The sequence below is a fragment of the Corvus moneduloides genome, chromosome 2 (genome assembly GCF_009650955.1).
Source record: "Corvus moneduloides isolate bCorMon1 chromosome 2, bCorMon1.pri, whole genome shotgun sequence".
NCBI classification, from domain to species: domain Eukaryota; kingdom Metazoa; phylum Chordata; class Aves; order Passeriformes; family Corvidae; genus Corvus; species Corvus moneduloides.
The window spans coordinates 54,903,820-54,920,580 of record NC_045477.1 but is presented as its reverse complement, the minus strand read 5'-3'; the positions used below and the strand labels follow the sequence as shown (position 1 = coordinate 54,920,580).

General features: G+C 40.5%; 1 long non-coding RNA gene across 5 annotated transcripts in view; it reads left to right on the top strand.

Annotated features, from left to right (window-relative positions):
- The window catches only part of LOC116439755, a 94,730-nt gene that overhangs the window by 57,207 nt on the left and 20,762 nt on the right, over positions 1–16,761 (top strand). For 3 of the 5 annotated variants that reach the window (XR_004238260.1, XR_004238263.1, XR_004238262.1), the window contains exon 12: positions 1,630–1,670. This is a non-coding gene — a long non-coding RNA (uncharacterized LOC116439755). Of the gene's footprint in view, positions 1–1,629; positions 1,671–7,198; positions 9,276–12,224; positions 16,012–16,761 lie in introns of all 5 variants that reach the window. The other 2 variants (XR_004238261.1, XR_004238259.1) reach the window with 2 other exon arrangements.

Below are 16,761 nucleotides of genomic sequence, written 5' to 3'. Positions count from 1 at the left end.
CGTGCTGCGAGAGAGCAGCGCCGGGAGGCACCGGGTCGGGGGGAGGCCGAGCCGGGCGGGAGGTGCGGGAAGGAGGGAGCTGCCTGTGGCACCGCCGCCGCACCAGGGCCGGGCCGCGGAGGGGCTCAGCCGCGGCCTCGGCTTCTGCCGCTCCCAGCGGAGACCGCCCGGGACACTCGCGGCTCGGCCCCGGCCCGGCTCGGCCTCTCTGCGGCCGCGGCGAAGGGTCCATGCGGGGAAGGGCTGACCTAAAGAGCCGGCCCCGGGCTCTCCGCGCAGCTCGCCCAGGGCTCCTTACAGCTGGCGGCCGCCTCCTCCCGGGCTGTCCGCTAACACGGGGCTGCCGAGATGCGGCGTTCAAGAAGTGTCCGCATCCGGCATCGCTTCCATGTAAAAATAGATAGTTAGCCCAAAGCTCGAAAAGGCAGTCGATAACATCAATCCCTTCCGGCTTCTGTACAGCTGCACCAATACACCTGGTATTGGTTTTCCCCCCTCGTTCGATTTTTCTTTTGCCTCCCCTCTTGGAGACCCCGGGCCCCCGCCCCCGCCCCCGGGCCGCTCATGCGAGTCACCCGGCGGCGGCACCGCCGGCCATTCCCCCTCCAGCTCGATGGAGCTATTCCACGGATACTGCTCTATTGAAAATGCAAATGATTCGCCCTCTCAAAAGCCACTGGCTCTGAAAAGATGTCTTCTTCATTACTTTTGCTTAGAGATGTAAAATGCAGATTTTTCTTGGTCATAATAATTTAGCGGACCAAATTTATTAGAGAGGTTTGCGTTCTACAGTCCCGCGGGACAATTTTAATCAATGATGAAATGTTATTTGACTTGGCAGTGTAACAGTGGGGATTTGACTCATCAAGATGTAAATTAAGAGTAAACAGAGAAAAAATGTTTCTCTGCATACATCTGAATGTGTATTTTCTCCTTTTAATAGATTAATTAATATTAGTTCTCAGTCATAAATTAGTAAGTGTTCTAGAGGGAGTTGAAGGAAGAGTAACCAAAATGAATAGTTTATTAAATGGCTAATGTATGGAGAAACTTTTAATATCTGTAATGTACATCTGCGTAGATAGAAATGAAAGTATTTGGGTAAGGAAATGTGTGTGCTTGTGGCTTTGGAGATTTGCAATGTGCAAATGTAATAGTACTGCTCCTGCTGAAGTGCTTGCTCATACTAGCAATACTCAGTGCTTCAGGAGGATGCTAGGTGCTGGCCTAGAATTCAAACTACTTTTCAATTGTTGCTTCAAGGTATGTAAACTCCAGAGAGAAATGATATTTCAGCAGCTTCACATGGCTGGCCTGCTGTATTACCTGAGTCTACACGGTTTAATGTGCAACTGTGTATTTATCACTCTTTTGAGAGCCCAGATTTTCTCACGTATTTCACAGCAAATTGAAGCACTTGATTTGGAATTGTGCATCCTACCTTAGAGGCCAGATCCCTGACCTGATGTGACAGTATCTAGCAAAAGGTAAAAATTATAAAATGTTATATGAAAAGGAAGTCTTGTCAGTCTAGAATGATATTCAGAAAGCATTTGCTAATCAAAAGCTAGTTACCTCATTTTAGTAAATACATAAATACAACTTGGCTTTTTTTTTTTTTTTTTACAGTTCAAGTGAGTGGCTCAACAATGTGTGACACTGCAATAACTGTAAGTTAACACAATCAACATATGGTTTACACATGACCTTTTCTGGTACCCATTGGCTATCTGTAATACAGATCTCAGAAAACAGACCAGCAACGCCTAGTTCACTTCCCAGAAGCACATTTAGTTCAGAAACTTTAGCAAAGCTTTCCACATGAGACTCTTATTCACCTGAGAGCATCTTGAATTGTTTGGTGCTTGGGTAGCTCAGATGGGACCATAGGCCTGGATCCCCAGATGTCATCTGTGGTCCTTGGGCATCTGACTCCTGTTTAAATATTTTTTGCTGAGCAGTAGGAGGTAAGTATCTGAATAGCTTCAGATTCTGAGCCTCATTTTTTTTCTTAGGCATTGCATCAAAGACCTCTGATTGCACCTGTAAATGTACATTTGCTAGAAAATAACCTTGGACAAAATATCTTGCTTCTAATGAACCGATTTCATCTCTTCTGCTCTAGTGGCCTACACTGCACTGTTAGAGAACTGAGCTCCATTTTGTAATTGGCAGGAGGTGAGAGTAAATCATCAATAAATCTCTTTGCTCTTGAGGACAGGAGAGAAGCATAAGTCTATTGAGAAGGAGCCTCTAAGGTTAATTCCATACAGCTTAATTTGGAAGGAAAAAGAAGAAAGCTCAGAAACAGTGGAAGAAATTATGGGGGGAAAGTGAAAAAAAGTTCAGTGCAAGAGAACAGCAAGAATGAGAAGAAGGAGGTATGTGTCTGAGATATCCAGGGGCATATATAAATCAATATATAGCTAGGCAACTTACGTAATGTTCTCAAAAGTTATTGAGAATAAAGAGAAGCATAGTTGGGAGATATTCTCCTGAATATGGGTAGGTGGAAGTTTTGTGCTTAATAGAAGCTAGTTTCAGCTGCAGTAGACCCATTCACTAATGCAGTGCCACTCAGAAGGACTTATCTGAGAGTAGTTATTATGTCTTTATAACAATAATTTCGAGGAAGAAATGATTTTTAATTTTTGTAATTAAAATAGTTGGTTTTATTATATATTTTTTTCATTTATTTCTGTATTTGGATCGCTACTGCAGAAACAGGTACAGTGCATAACATATGTCTGATTGATTGGCCTATCTCCACAGCCCAGCTGCTTGCCCACCTCACGCCAAGTTTGAGTGAAGTAATGGGTCTTATGTGGTCTCCCAAAGCTCAACAGACTGTGGGTCAGTCAAGGGATTTCTATCAGGCATGAAGCAATCTGCACAGGAGCCTTCCCACAACAATGAATGCTAGCCCAGAAACTCTCACCCAGGAGCTGTAATTCAGAGTACTCTGCCTGAATGTATTTTACCATGCAGAAGGCAATTACATGGAGATAGTTTAAAATTATATGGGTTATTGATATCACATGGCTATGCACACTAATTGCATTGGCTGATTGAAGAAACAAGACAAGACTAATTTGCAGAATTTATTATTTTTAACACTAGCTCTGAATGTTCTCCTGCCAGGATCATTGCCCTCACAGAGCTCTCTAGAACACATACATGCACTTTCCACCTTACTATGAAAGTCATCTACTGGGAAAGTTTGTGATTATCTCTACTCCTTCCTTTTGGAGCCCTAGGTCTCCGAGGAAGGAAAATAAGCATGTCATATGAAAACCCCCTGAAGTTTGTGCTTGATATTTTAACTTCCCTTTGCAAGGCAGCTGCTGCCTTTGCACGTGTGGGAATCTGGTGAGCCATACAATCTTAGGCTGAGGATTTCTATTCACTAGGGATTAGCTGAACTGTTTTCCTAAATCAGTCACCAGATCTGGATTCCAAATTAACAAAGTGGTGCTGAGCAATAATGTAGACTGTAGGTAGCAGCTGTGCAAATTTATTCACTGAAAGCATTATAAAAGCAGGCTGTCTAACTGCCTTAGCTTTAGTGCAGTGAACTCTGAGCAGTAGCGGACTTACTGAATTTATAACAAGTGAAAAGCTCAGGTTCATTCAGCTCCAAGGATGCTGAATGAGAAATGCTGGTCTTTGCACAATTACTCTAAACACAACTGCTCACAACAAAAAGTTTAGAAGATGCAGAATGACTGTATCCTAGAAAATAGAGGTAAAAGGGACCCCAGAGATCATTGAATCTCTCCCTATGCCCTGATGATCTGCTACTCTTTTTCTTTTCCATTTGTCTAGCCTGTTCCTAAAGACACCCATGGATGGAGATTTCACACACCCCTCATGCAATCTATGCCTGTGTTTAACCATCCCTCATGTTGGAAGAGTTTTCTTGGTGTGTCTTCTGTAGTCATCTGTAGACTAAACCGTGCCAGTCCTTTTGCATTTTCTTCATTGGTGTACTATTTTTTTTTACCTCTGACAATTCTTCTCTCTCTTTTCTGAACTCTGTCCAGTTTTCCTTTTGCCATATCTCAAATTAGGCTCGGTATTCCATCTAGGACCTTGCCACAACTCAAGTCTCCCAAAGGCTATCTTACTCTTCACTCTTACTATCCCACTGTGGGGTTTACTTTTTTTTACTTATTTTTAATTGCAGCAGCACTGTTGATTAAATCCTGGCTGTACTCCCCTAGCTCCTTTCTATGGGACTGCTGTCTTACCACTTCTTGCCTAGATTTTATTTGTGTATTGTGAAAGTGCAGGACTTTGCATAGGTCCTTACATAAATTTGCCACCTATCTTTAATACTGTTTCTCCAACTTGTCAAGATAATCTGAATTTCAGTTCTATTTTCCAGTGAGCTGGTGGTCTCTATGGGATTAACTGCAGTAATGAATAAGCATATTTCATCTTCCTTCATTCAGGTTGTTAATGGAAATATTGAGAAGCCCCAAATTTAGCATGAATTCCTGAGGAATTCCACTCTCTATATACTTCAATTTCAATAACTAACCATTGATAAATGCTTCTAGTGAATGACTTCCCAGCTGGTTTGTACTCGTCCTGTATCAGTTTCCTCTAAACTGTCTTTCTCTGTCTGAGGTAGAAGAATAATACATGTCAGTGTCTGAAACAGTCAAGATATGACACCTCCTGCTTCTCCCATCTGTTATCCTGCCGCAGAAGGAAACTAGATTCCACCTAGTCTTATCCAGAAAATGCCATATATGCTTAATTCAAGCCTTTACGAGGCCTGGAGCACCAGTTCCCAAACTGTGGCATCAGGTGAAGGCTGGGCCTATGAGGGGATACAACAACCTGCCTGAAATCAGATTGGAGAAGTGGGGCTCACAGGCTGAAGTACATCTGCCAGGGCTACTGGGGCGTCACACTCTCAGCAGTGGGACTGCTAGAACAATCTGATGTGAGACAATGCCCTTGAGCGTTTTCCATCTGTCTTTTCTACAGGTGAGCATGGTGTCTTGAAACACCATTCCTTCAGCCAAGTAACATTCATATGCTATTTGTAGCAAAAGAAAAACAGTTGGATCATTGGAACATACCAAAAGAAAAACAAAACACTGAAATATGATTTTCATTCAGATATACAATGAAAATGCACAGAAGATGATGTGCAGAGGGGGAGGGCAGATGTAACTTGCAGCCAGAGATCTGAAACCTGCAGTCATTAACTTGATCATCATTAGCAGGGCATGCCAAGATGAAATAAATATTAGGAAAAACTTGATACACATTAATGTAATTTATCTTTAGAGGTACACAGTGTGTACCATGTCACATCACACTTCTTTATGGTCAGTAGAGAGAAGCAGGTACTTTGAGAATATAATTCATCTAGTCTGTTTTAGAGAGGAGATGCACCCATAAATACCCAATTGTGCAGAGCATGATCTGACAGGTAAGATGCAGACATATGTATTTTATATTAAGTTATGCTTTTTTTTTTTTCTTTTCTTTGTGTCAGGTGCATAACAAATCACTTCCATTCTCTCAATTCTTGTGGAAAGAGGGGTAATATCTCCACATTCGGAATGTGCCATTGATTTGAATTTTAGGAAAGCTTGATAGTGACAGGGCACTATTTAAATATAGAATATCTAAATGCTCCAATTATAATACCAAATACTTCTAGTCTGCCTGATAGATTGCTTCTCTCATAGCTGCCATCATTCCTCTAGTTGCCTGGTTAAGAGCTGCAGATTTAGATCGAGTCTCTCCTGGTGCAAAAAGTCTTAAGAGAGAGGATGGCTTTATGGCTCGCATTAGGGAGTTCTGTTAAACTGCCACTGTGTTATCTATGAGACTTGGCAGTTAATCTCAACAGATTTCTAATGCAGATTTACTGAATAGTAATAAACACCTGTGCAGATACTTAGAGTGTAAATCCAATCTGTAGTTCACTTCATTTGGTTGATCCAGATTAGTTTTCTCAAAGTGCCTTGTCTAGGCAAATCCTGAGTACGTCTTTGATCTGCTAACAGAGATAAACTGCCAGGCGGATCTGGGTGGCAAGTGTCACTGATGGAGTTTCAGAGCACAGTGCCTGTCCCACTGGCTTCTGCATTGCTACTTAAGGGGTTATAGAAGCAAAATAACAGCATTGGAATTTTATTGTAATCTGATAGATCTGATGACTTTTGAAATATATAGGGTCACTGTATTAAAAGTTGGTAGCATGTTTTCTTTTTTAAGCTTGGCATATGAGTGACCAACATGCTGAGCAGCAGTTTTTAAGGGGGTTTTGCCAAGGCACAGAGAAGAGACATTGCATGTATCCAATTACAGCAGTATGCAGAGCATGAGACACCATTTATACTTGACTCTCCTCCTGAAGTTCTGTGATGCAAATAAGAATGTCCGTCCTGAAACTGAACTGGGAAATTCAATTCAATTCTAAAATTTGGTAAAAGCTCCTAAGAAACAGATAACAGTAATATGATAAGTAATTTCAGGAATAAAGAAGCATAGGCAGATGAAGTCACAGATGTAAAAGAACTCTTGGCTTTAAAATGCTAATTGCCATGTTCATAGTTCTTCTCCTCCCAACATCACTTTGCTGGAAGGCACTGTATTTTTGCCATAGGATCTCACAGAAGCGGTGGGTGTATGTTTGGACCATCTAGAACAAATTACAGCATAATTTTTCAGCCCTAGGCACAAGGTCATTCAAATATAATGCCAGAAAATTGCCTAAACTCAGTGCAAATGGACAGCATGTTTCTGAGAAAGCCTAGGGTTTTAACAGTTATGTTAGAAGATTATGAAATTGCGGTTTTCATGGTGATCCCCCAACCCATCTGTTTTGAAAAGGTTGAAGAATAAGGTCATATTTCTGGGTCTGTAATAACATTATTCTGCAGGGAAGTTGCTGAAGAAATTGAAAGTGGTGTTTATATATAACAGAGTCTTCAGAGTTTTCTTTGGTGCCTTTGTTTCAGGGATTTTGCAGGCAACTTAAGGTGCAAAAGTACTTAATGACGTTGGATTTACAGCTTTGTATCTGCTACACATGATATGTTTATTGTGCTATGTAATTGATGTGGCTGTAAATGTGAGTGTGAATTTTTTAGACATAACGATGAAATTGCTCAGTTTGTATTTAAAGATTCAACAACAATGTGGTTATGCACTTCTTTACATTTGCCAGAATTACACCACCACCCCCTGCCCCGAGAAATAGGAAGACTAGTGACAGAAGACATGGAGAAGGCTCAGTTACTCCTCTGCTTTCTTTTGGCTCAGTTTTCAATGGTGATGTCCCTTCCCACATCTCTCAAACTTTTGAACTTCAAGACAGGGACTGGGGCAGCAAAGTCCCTCCCACTGTAAGGGAAGAACAGGTTTGAGACCAGCTGAGGAACCTGAACACAACCTTGTGGGACCTGATGAGGTGCATCCCAGAGTCCTGAGGAAATTGATTGACGTAGCTGCCAAACTGCTTTCCATCACTCTTGAAAATTCATGGCAACCATGTGAAGTCCCCAGTGACTGGAAAAAGGGAAATATCACCCCCATTTTTAAAGCAGTAAAAAGGAGGATGCTGGCAGTTACCAACCAGTCAGTGTTATCTCCAGCTAAGAACATGGAGAGGATCCTCTTGGAGGATATGTCAAAATACATGGAAGATAGGAAGATGATTAGAGGTAGCCAGCATGGTTTCACCAAGGGCAAGTCCTGCCTGACCAACTTAGTGGTACTGTATAATGGAGTGACTGCATCAGTGGACAAGGGAAGAGGTATGGATGTCATCTACCTGGACTTTTGTTATTCCTATGATACAATCCCCTACAACATTATTATCTCTAAATTGGAGAGGCATGGGTTTGATGGATGGAGTGTTAGATGGATAAGAAATTGACTGGATGGCAGCATCCCAAGAGTCAATGCTCAATGTCCAAGTGGAAACCAGTCGTGAGTGGTGTCCTTGGAGGGTCCATACTGGGACCAATACTATTTAATATCTTTATCAAGGACGTAGGCAATGGGATCAGTGCACCCTCAGCAAGGTTACAGAGGACATCAAGCTGAGAGTTCCAGTTATTTGCTAAAGGCAAAGGATGCCATTCATAAGGACCTTAACAGGCTTGAGGACTGGCCCCATGGGAACCTCATGAAGTTCAACAAGGCCAAGTGCAAGGTCCTGCACCTGGGTTGGAACGATCACCAATATCAATAGAGGCTGAGGCATGAATGGATTGAGATGGCAGAGAAGGACTTTGGGATACTCATTGATGAAAAATTGGACTCATTGATTAAAAAAAAATGAAGTGGCAATGCGTACTTGCATCCCAGAAATCCAGTTGTATCCTGGGCTGCATCAACAGAAGCATGGCCAAGGTGGAGGGAGGTGATTCTGTCCCTCTATTTCACCCTGGTAAGATTCATTCTGGAGTACTGCATTCAGTTCTGGACTCCCCAGTACAGGACAAGACCTTGTTAGAGTGGATACGGAGAAGGGTCACAAAAAAGATCAGAGGGGTAGAAAAACCTCTGCTATGAGGAAAGACTGAGAGAGTTGGGGTTGTTTAGTCTGGAGAAGAGAAGGCTCTGGATAGACCTTATTGTGGACTTTCAGTATAGAAAGAGAACTTCTAAGAAACACAGAGGGACACAGTAGTGACAATGAAAAGGGGAAATGGTTTTAAACTGACAGAGGACAGGTTTAGATTAGACATAAAGAAGAAATTTTTTACTATAAGGTGGTGAGATATTGGCACAGGTTTCCCTGAGAAGCTGTGGATGCGCTATCACTGGAAGTGTGCAAGGTCATGTTGCACAGGCCTTTGAGCAACCTCTATCTAGTGAAAGAAGCCCCTGCTCATGACAGGGAGATTGGACTGGATGGTCTTTGGAGTTCCCTTCCAATCCAAAATTGTATGATTTTATTACCTATTTATGTGGCTGTTTAAAAGAGATTTGTTTTTTGTTTTTTGTTCTTTTTTTGTCTGAAGAATAGGCCAAAATTCCTGGCTGGTGTTATTTAAAAGAATGAGAAAAGATAGAGTGCTCTAATCCTGGGTACGACACAGTATTTTAGTCAAAGACAAGCCTCTACAGTGATTTGTTACCACAGAATTACAGAAAACAGTGCTAGAGCAGATATGAGGTCATCGACTCCTTCCCTCTGATCAAGGCACATTAAATATCCTATGTCCTCTGTAACAGATATTTGGCTAACCTGCTTTCCAAGACCTCCAAGGACAGATATTGCAGAACCTCTCAAGGTAGTTAAATCCAGTGTTTAATCATTTTAGAAAACTGTACTTTTTAATATGTGCAAGTTACACATACAAGCCTGATCTGCAACCTGAGTCTCTTTTGCTGCAACTTTGCTACCTTTTCTGGATCTTGATTTGAAAAAGATTGAGAATAACTTATTTTTCTTGACCTCGAGTCATTCTTGTAGCTTTACTTCTATTTTCCATGTTTCCTCATGCATTCCTGCAAACAGTATCACCTGTGACAAACAGAATGAAGGATTGCTTCATATGCCTTGTGAGGTTTACATCCCATCATATTATGAATGTTTTGTTTTGTTTTTTATAACTAATTGACACTGTTGATTAATCTTCAGTTTATTAATCTTTTTTTCTCGGAATTGTTCCTTAGCCTATCATCCTTCAAGTGATGCCCAAGTGTAGAATTTTATTCTTGTCTCAGTATAATTGTCTCCTATTTGAAGACCATTTCTATTTCCTTTTTTTAGGGTAATTTCATTCATCACTAAGCTAGTCTGGAATATTCACCTATCTGTCAGTGGGAGTTGTGAGGCCTGGGAGAGATGTTAAATGTTTACATTTTAGGTAACTGTAGATGTCCACATGTGAGTTTAGTGTTTAAATGCCTTTCGTAGTCGTACAATCATAGATCACAGAATCATTAAGGTTGGGAAAGATCTGCAAGATCAAGTCGAAAATTTGAACTAATATCACCATGCCCACTAAACCATATCACCAAGTGCCATGCCCAGTCATTTTTTGAGCACTTCCAGGGATGGTGACTCCACCACTTCCCTGGCCAGCCTGTTCCAATGCTTAACCTATCTTTCAGTGAAGAAATTTTTCCTAATATCCAATGTGAACCTCCCCTGAGGTAGTCAAACTAGTCAATACAGTCAATGGAGCTTAGAGACAATTCATCTCACTCTTATTTAGACACCTACATTTGGTCACCGGAACATGTAATTTATTTTACCCTTCATCACTAATTAATGCTAATTCAGTGTAAACGTAACAAAGGAAGCCTTTGGGTCTACTCTAGCTTGGAAGACATTACAAAATAACATAATAAAACTCTCCTAGGAAGACATTACAGCAATTTTATAGCTTGATCTGTAGGAACTGGAAGAAGGAGCCCCAATTACGCCTTTTTTTTCATCTCTTTGTTCACATGAAACAGCTCTGCCTCTCACCTGCCTACTCCTAGTTTTTAATTATGAAAATACTATGGAGGAATCTTGTTACAGAGCAAGATTAAAAGCTTATTTTTCTTTGAGTCTGTTAAATCAGAGAATGTATACTTTCTCTGCAAGGACTCTATCCAAAGGTGAAAAGCAGCCCCAAACTTTACAAATCTTTACTTTTTTGTTCTTTGGCAAAGTAGTAGATCACTCCTAGTGTTTGCTTGGATATATTAATTAGGGATAGTTTATTATAACTGTAATTTGTAGTTACTATATTTTTTTGTCATAGGTGTCTTTCTGTGTTTGTTGGAAAATAAGTAATATAGTAGTTAATGAATGTGCAATTCCTTTTAGTGGTCAGCTTTATGAAATTCTCAGGCTTTAAGACATATGTGAAAGGTGTATGACATAATGGACATAATTTTTGTTCTCCTCTCGAGAAATAGGCCGCATTCCTTTCAAATGTGCAGTTTGACATTCTTTGTGAATGTTCAGTGAAGATTTGGGAGTCAAAATTTTAGTCTTTGTGATGTGTATGATATGTATGTCACAAGATGATAATATAACCTCTTAGGTGCATCTGTGCTATAAGGCTCCAATGTTTTCCTCTTCTGAAATGCAGATGTCTGAGGTGGGATTCTTCTAATCTAATTGTAGGTGTCTGCAATATGAATGTTTGTATCGAAGCATGTCACCTTAGGAGAGGAGTGGGTACTTCTGGGGAGTTATTAATCTTACCTATTTTTGACATTTCCTTTTTGGAGAGAAGAACCACATGTTAGAAGTGTCTGTTTCTCTCTTCTTGTGTCCTGTTAATGAGAGGGCTGAGGCCACCCACTCTCATCAGCTGCACCCAAGACTGGTGTTTCCAGAAGACCAGTACTGTCGCAGAGGTCAGCTGTCACTGAGGCCCACAGAGAAAGGGGGGACAGCTCTGTGCTAGCCTTTGAGTCACACTCATTGAAACCAAGCACTAAGGCTGACTGAGGCAGTGCACTACAGCTGGCAGTGAAGTATGAACTCTCAGAAGCAAGAGAATAACTAGTTTTAGTTTTTAGATTTTCAGTATCTTCTCAGCCACTGATAAAACTCTCATCTTCAAAGAACATAATGTACCAATATTTGGGACATTTTTATATCTACATCTCCCCGCTTTGGCCCTGATGGTACCAACGTTCTTGGATGATATCTCTGAACTAGATTCACTAGTAGTGCAAACAAACCCACATTTCCAGGGAGAAAGTGCTGTCCTTGTCTTTTCATTTGGCCACAGGAAGTCTTTTTCATCATAGGTTGTAGTGAAGAACTAGAATCCAACCAATCCCTCTGATGCCTTTGTTGTCGGGAAAAAATGATCTATCAAAGCCCATTTAGTGGGAACTTCAGCCAGACACTTATGACTGCTGGTTCTTTGTTATTTTCTCATTATGTGGTTCCTTAGTTTCTAAAGGTCTTGACATACATTGTCTACCAATAAGAAAAAATCCCTCCTCATGAGATTTAAGTATGTTGCTTTTATCTTTAATGGAGCCATGTTTGAGCGTCTGTCATCACGTTCAGTAAATCATCTGTCAATGAAATCCACATTTTTAGTAGCCATTACCTCAGCTCAGGGATAAATGGCGTTCTAGCTTTCATGTCTAATCCTCCATATTATTTTCAGGTGGATAGGGTAACACTGAGGCCACATCTTAAGTGTATTCTAAAGATGGTTTCAGATTTCTTATTAATCAGTATATCTACTTACCAATATTTTTTTCCCATGACCCAGTTCATCAGCAGAAGAATCACCATGTTGATCCTCTGTGAGCATACTGCCGTAGCCAGACAAAGCTCTTCTACAAATCTGTGATGTTCTTTGGTCTCAAACAGCCTTTGTTGCTCAAGATCAGATCTAAGAAGATGTAGCATCAACTTCAGACTCGTTCAAAATGAGTTATCAGACTTTATCAGAGACACATTTGATGCTACCAGATCAAACCCACCCCAAGGCAGTGCAAGGCAGTGCCACAGCCTGTGCTGGCAGAGCTGCAGTAGCTGAAGGCTGTAGAGACACTGTGCAGTCATTGATACTCATATTTATGAAGCATACGTGTGCTGGTAGCCCAAAGGCTTGAGGGTCACCAGTTCTTCAGTCTTTGTAACAATGAATGGCTTGCATTTACTGGTGTGACAGCACTCCTAATGAAACACCCAGGAAGTGCTTCACAGATGCCAGAACTTGAAGGAAGAAGAGGAGTTGCCTCTGTCACAGTTCTTTAATATGTTCTTTGTATGTAGCTCCCACCACTGGCCTTTCTGTTGCGGGGGAGGAAGGCTTGTCCTGCGGACTGAGAGCTGCTGAATGACATGGTGGTGATCTGTTTATGTGCTTGTGGGATGGAAAGCAGAACTGAGCAGGTGATGCACACACCTTGCTGGGGCACATAACAACATAAGCAACATTTGAATTCTTATGCAGAAGAGATTCCCTTTTAGAATGGGTCTTACCTGCATAAAGCATCCTGAAGTATCATAGCTACTACAAGGTTAGTGATGCTGTGTATCATTCCTTGTAAAACACTTGATGTGAAACACTGTGCTGTATCTTTGTCAGGTATTTTCATTGTTATTACTATAAACAGCAAACAATGTATGGTTGCTAACATTATTACTATGACTTTTTTCATAGGAACGAGACCTCAATAGAAATCAGAAGCAGGATTTGTTTTGTGTACTGATAAATTTTCTTTATTAAATCCAGTAATATATAGCAAGATTACATGCCAACCCACAGAAGTCCTTCAGGGTTGTTATTTTAAACCCATGTCGATGAACAGTTTATTCTGAAGCATTTCAAATGTGTATGCATATGCATTATATACATATATATATGTTATATGTATATATAGGTAGTGACAAAGCAAGTAGTTTAATACATTTTATGGGTCCAGCCTGGAGTTCTGCATACATGAACCTGTGTGTGGTCAAGGAGGCTTGCATACTTTTGAACTCTAAGTTGGCCTAATAAAAGATACCATACTACAGTGCTTGCTTTGTCAATCCTGTTTTGCTGGCTCAAAATGACTTGCAAGATTAATTTTCAATATTTGACATAAAACCCAAGAAAAAGAGGTGTTTACTTACGGCAAGGAGTTGATTCCATGTTAATGACCCTGAACGAGGCTTGTACACAAGGTACAGATTGTTGCCAATTTGATGTATATTCATGTTACAGAATATGAAAATGTGAAGTTATTCCATCTTGAGGATTTTGTTTCTATAAGTTAAAAAAGCTTTTAAGTAATCATACTGTGTGTTTGATGGTGGAAATTAGTATGAATATTTCTGGCAGTGGAATGATGTGATGTGGTTATGCATTTCTGTTTTCACTGCTCAGCATTGGCCTTTTACAAATACAGATTACCATGTCGATGGAAGGAATTTACAGCTTTGGCCCCCTTGTCTCACTCTGTGTTGTAGCACCTTTTTTTGTGCTTTAGGTTACATGTCCTCCCAACTGCATTTTTCTGACAGAAAAAGGAAGTGTCTGTGGACAGAGATCCTGAAAGCATGTGAGCTTTACTATTTAATTGAATGAAATGAGTATTATTTCCCATTTACCTTGATTTCCTGTGGGGTGAAATCTTGCTCCTCTGAAATCAGTAGCAAACACCACTGAGTATGACAGGATGGAGAGTCCATGAGTGATCCCTTACCAGCTGGTGACATTGCATACTGGAAGCTCAGAAAAAACCAACCAATAATAATAATAATAATAATAAAAAGAATACTCTTTAAAAAATCAGAATTTAGGACTTTCAATAAAATCCAAGCTGAATACAAAACCTGTATGTATGATGTATTTAATATTGTTAGTTTTGGGGTCTCACAGCCCAGATAGAACTGCAAGATCCATTTGTGTTCTGTAGGCTGTTACACTACATCCCTTACTTACCTCATCTTGTAGGCAAGGAGCTGCTTGCTCTGACTTGATGGAATTGCAGCTGTATTTGTGGAGTGCTCTCGTCCTTTGGCACTCCCTCCCCTGTACATTAATACAGTTTAAATGCACCAGCATTTTCTCTGGAAGCAAACTTCTAAACTTGTCTTTAATCCTCATGCAATGCATATTTAGAGTTTTTTATTTTCCTGGAGTTTAGTTCCAGAGGAAAACATACTTGACTGGTGCTCCCACCAGCCAGCTGTGGTTTATAATGACAATAATTAACAGTAAGATACTGCAGAAGAAATGGGAAGCAGAGAAATGCAGTCTAGCAGCTTCAGAGATATGGTTCTGTTCACTTCTAAGGATTCCAAAGTGCTTAACAAAAAATATTACAGGCAGGATGGGCAGCTCTGGCCGTGATGAAGGTCTTCTAGTGCTTTCTGTTTTAATATTCTGTTTTAGTTTTTTTTTTTGTTTTTCCAGAGCTCTGCCAATGTGAATATATTTAGTCTAAATTTATTTTTATTCAATGCCAGTCTCCAGTTTTTAAATTTTTGAAATGAAAAGTGAACTATTGAATTATTTATAAGAAGAGGGCTAGATTTTTGCTTATGTAAAAAAAAAAATCTGACCCCTGTATTTTTGAGCAAAGACAGGCTTTTCCCTGCCTTTGAATCAGGTATGTGCCTTTTGCCATCCTCACAAAGCCTTTCAAGTTTGGTAAACGCTTTCAAGACATGGAAAAAAACACAGTTACCAAATATCCCATAGAGGTTTAATAAAGCCTAACAGCAAATATTTCCAGAGATTTCATCTTCTCCGCCTTGCACAGCTCCTTCCCATGATCAGACTTTCCATACACCATCCTCACAGGATGACTGAACAGTCACTAGCTGGGGGCACCAGAGGCCAGAACTGAGGCAACCCCTGTAGTGTTGTCCCTGGGCGTTACTTTGAGCCGCAGTGATGCTCTGAAGTGGAACCGGGAATAGGGAGCCAGTCCCTCCTGAGCTGGAATGCATTTTAGGGCTCCCAAATTTTAGTTTGTATGCTGTTGACAAGCCTCCAGCATAGTTTCTCTTTGCCACTAGCCTGAATGCACATAGAGAGTTGGATAGCCTCAACAAGACCCTGAGAAACCGCATCCAATGGTGAAATGAGTCCCACTTTGAGCAGGGGGTGGGAACACACAACGTCCTGAGGGTCCTTCCCAGCTTGAGTGAGTCCATGGTTCTGTGATTCTTTACTGACCATTTCTCCACTAGTGTGTGTAGCCTGAAGGCAACATCCTAGTTGGTGGGTTTCTGTGGGTATGATGCACACAGTGGAAATAGAATTATTACTTTATTTTTAAAAACAAATGTATTCAAAACACCTCATTAAGATAATATTCAAGCTGCAGACCAGGTATCCTAAAATTAAGATTAACAAAATGATCTCTGCAACCTTTGTATGCTTCCAACATATGTTTGCGTGGAAACACTGACTCTAGTTTTGTGATTGCCTGTGTTTTCACTTATATGTCCTCATCTCTATACCTACTGGATCTGCTCTGGAGATGAAGCAGCACTGAGAAGGATTGGTGGATGCTAACTGCAGAACTCTAGCTCACTTGCTGAGAAGGTGCAAGGTATTTTCTGAATGAAACAGGCCATGGTAGAAAAAGAAAAAAAAGATCTCCAGGTTTAGGTATTTGAAGTCTGTTCTGGAGAGCTGGACAGTATCCTTGCCTCTTCTACTGTCTTCCTGTGTGGTAATGGGCAGACATTTTTCCAGTGGTTATCAATTGCCAAAAGACCCTTTCTGCTTGTTCCAGTGGTATCTGGAACAAGATGACTGTGCAAATGTCATCCAGCAATCACAACTCTTTCTTTGGTAATGTCATCTATGACGTTCCATCTAATAAAGCCTTCATCAAGTCAGGTTAGGTAATTATTACTTCCTTATATCTGTTTATCATCAAATGCTCACCTTCTGTTTATAGTTCTACTTTATACTTATAAATATTTATAAATAATTATTTGTCAATGAATTGGGCAAACTATCTTGAAAATCTCTGAATTTCACTGAAATATTCAGGCAGCATATGAGATTGTTTTTCAAACGTCAGCAGGCTTAATTAGATCCTGCAGTTCATTCATTTGCACTGAAGCCAATTGGAGTTTTACTTGTGGAAAGTCTGCGAGATCAAAAATTATGCCCAATGGGCACATAGCTCTATAGTAGAAAATGTCAGCTCTGGATGGTGGCATTTCTGACTTCTCATCGGTTAGACTCTCTCTAATACCACACTTTTACTCTCTTTCTCAATTTGCTTTTCTTGCATTTTTATGTGAGTGGTTTTTTTGAAAGGGTTCTTAGAACTTGCTGTATATATGGT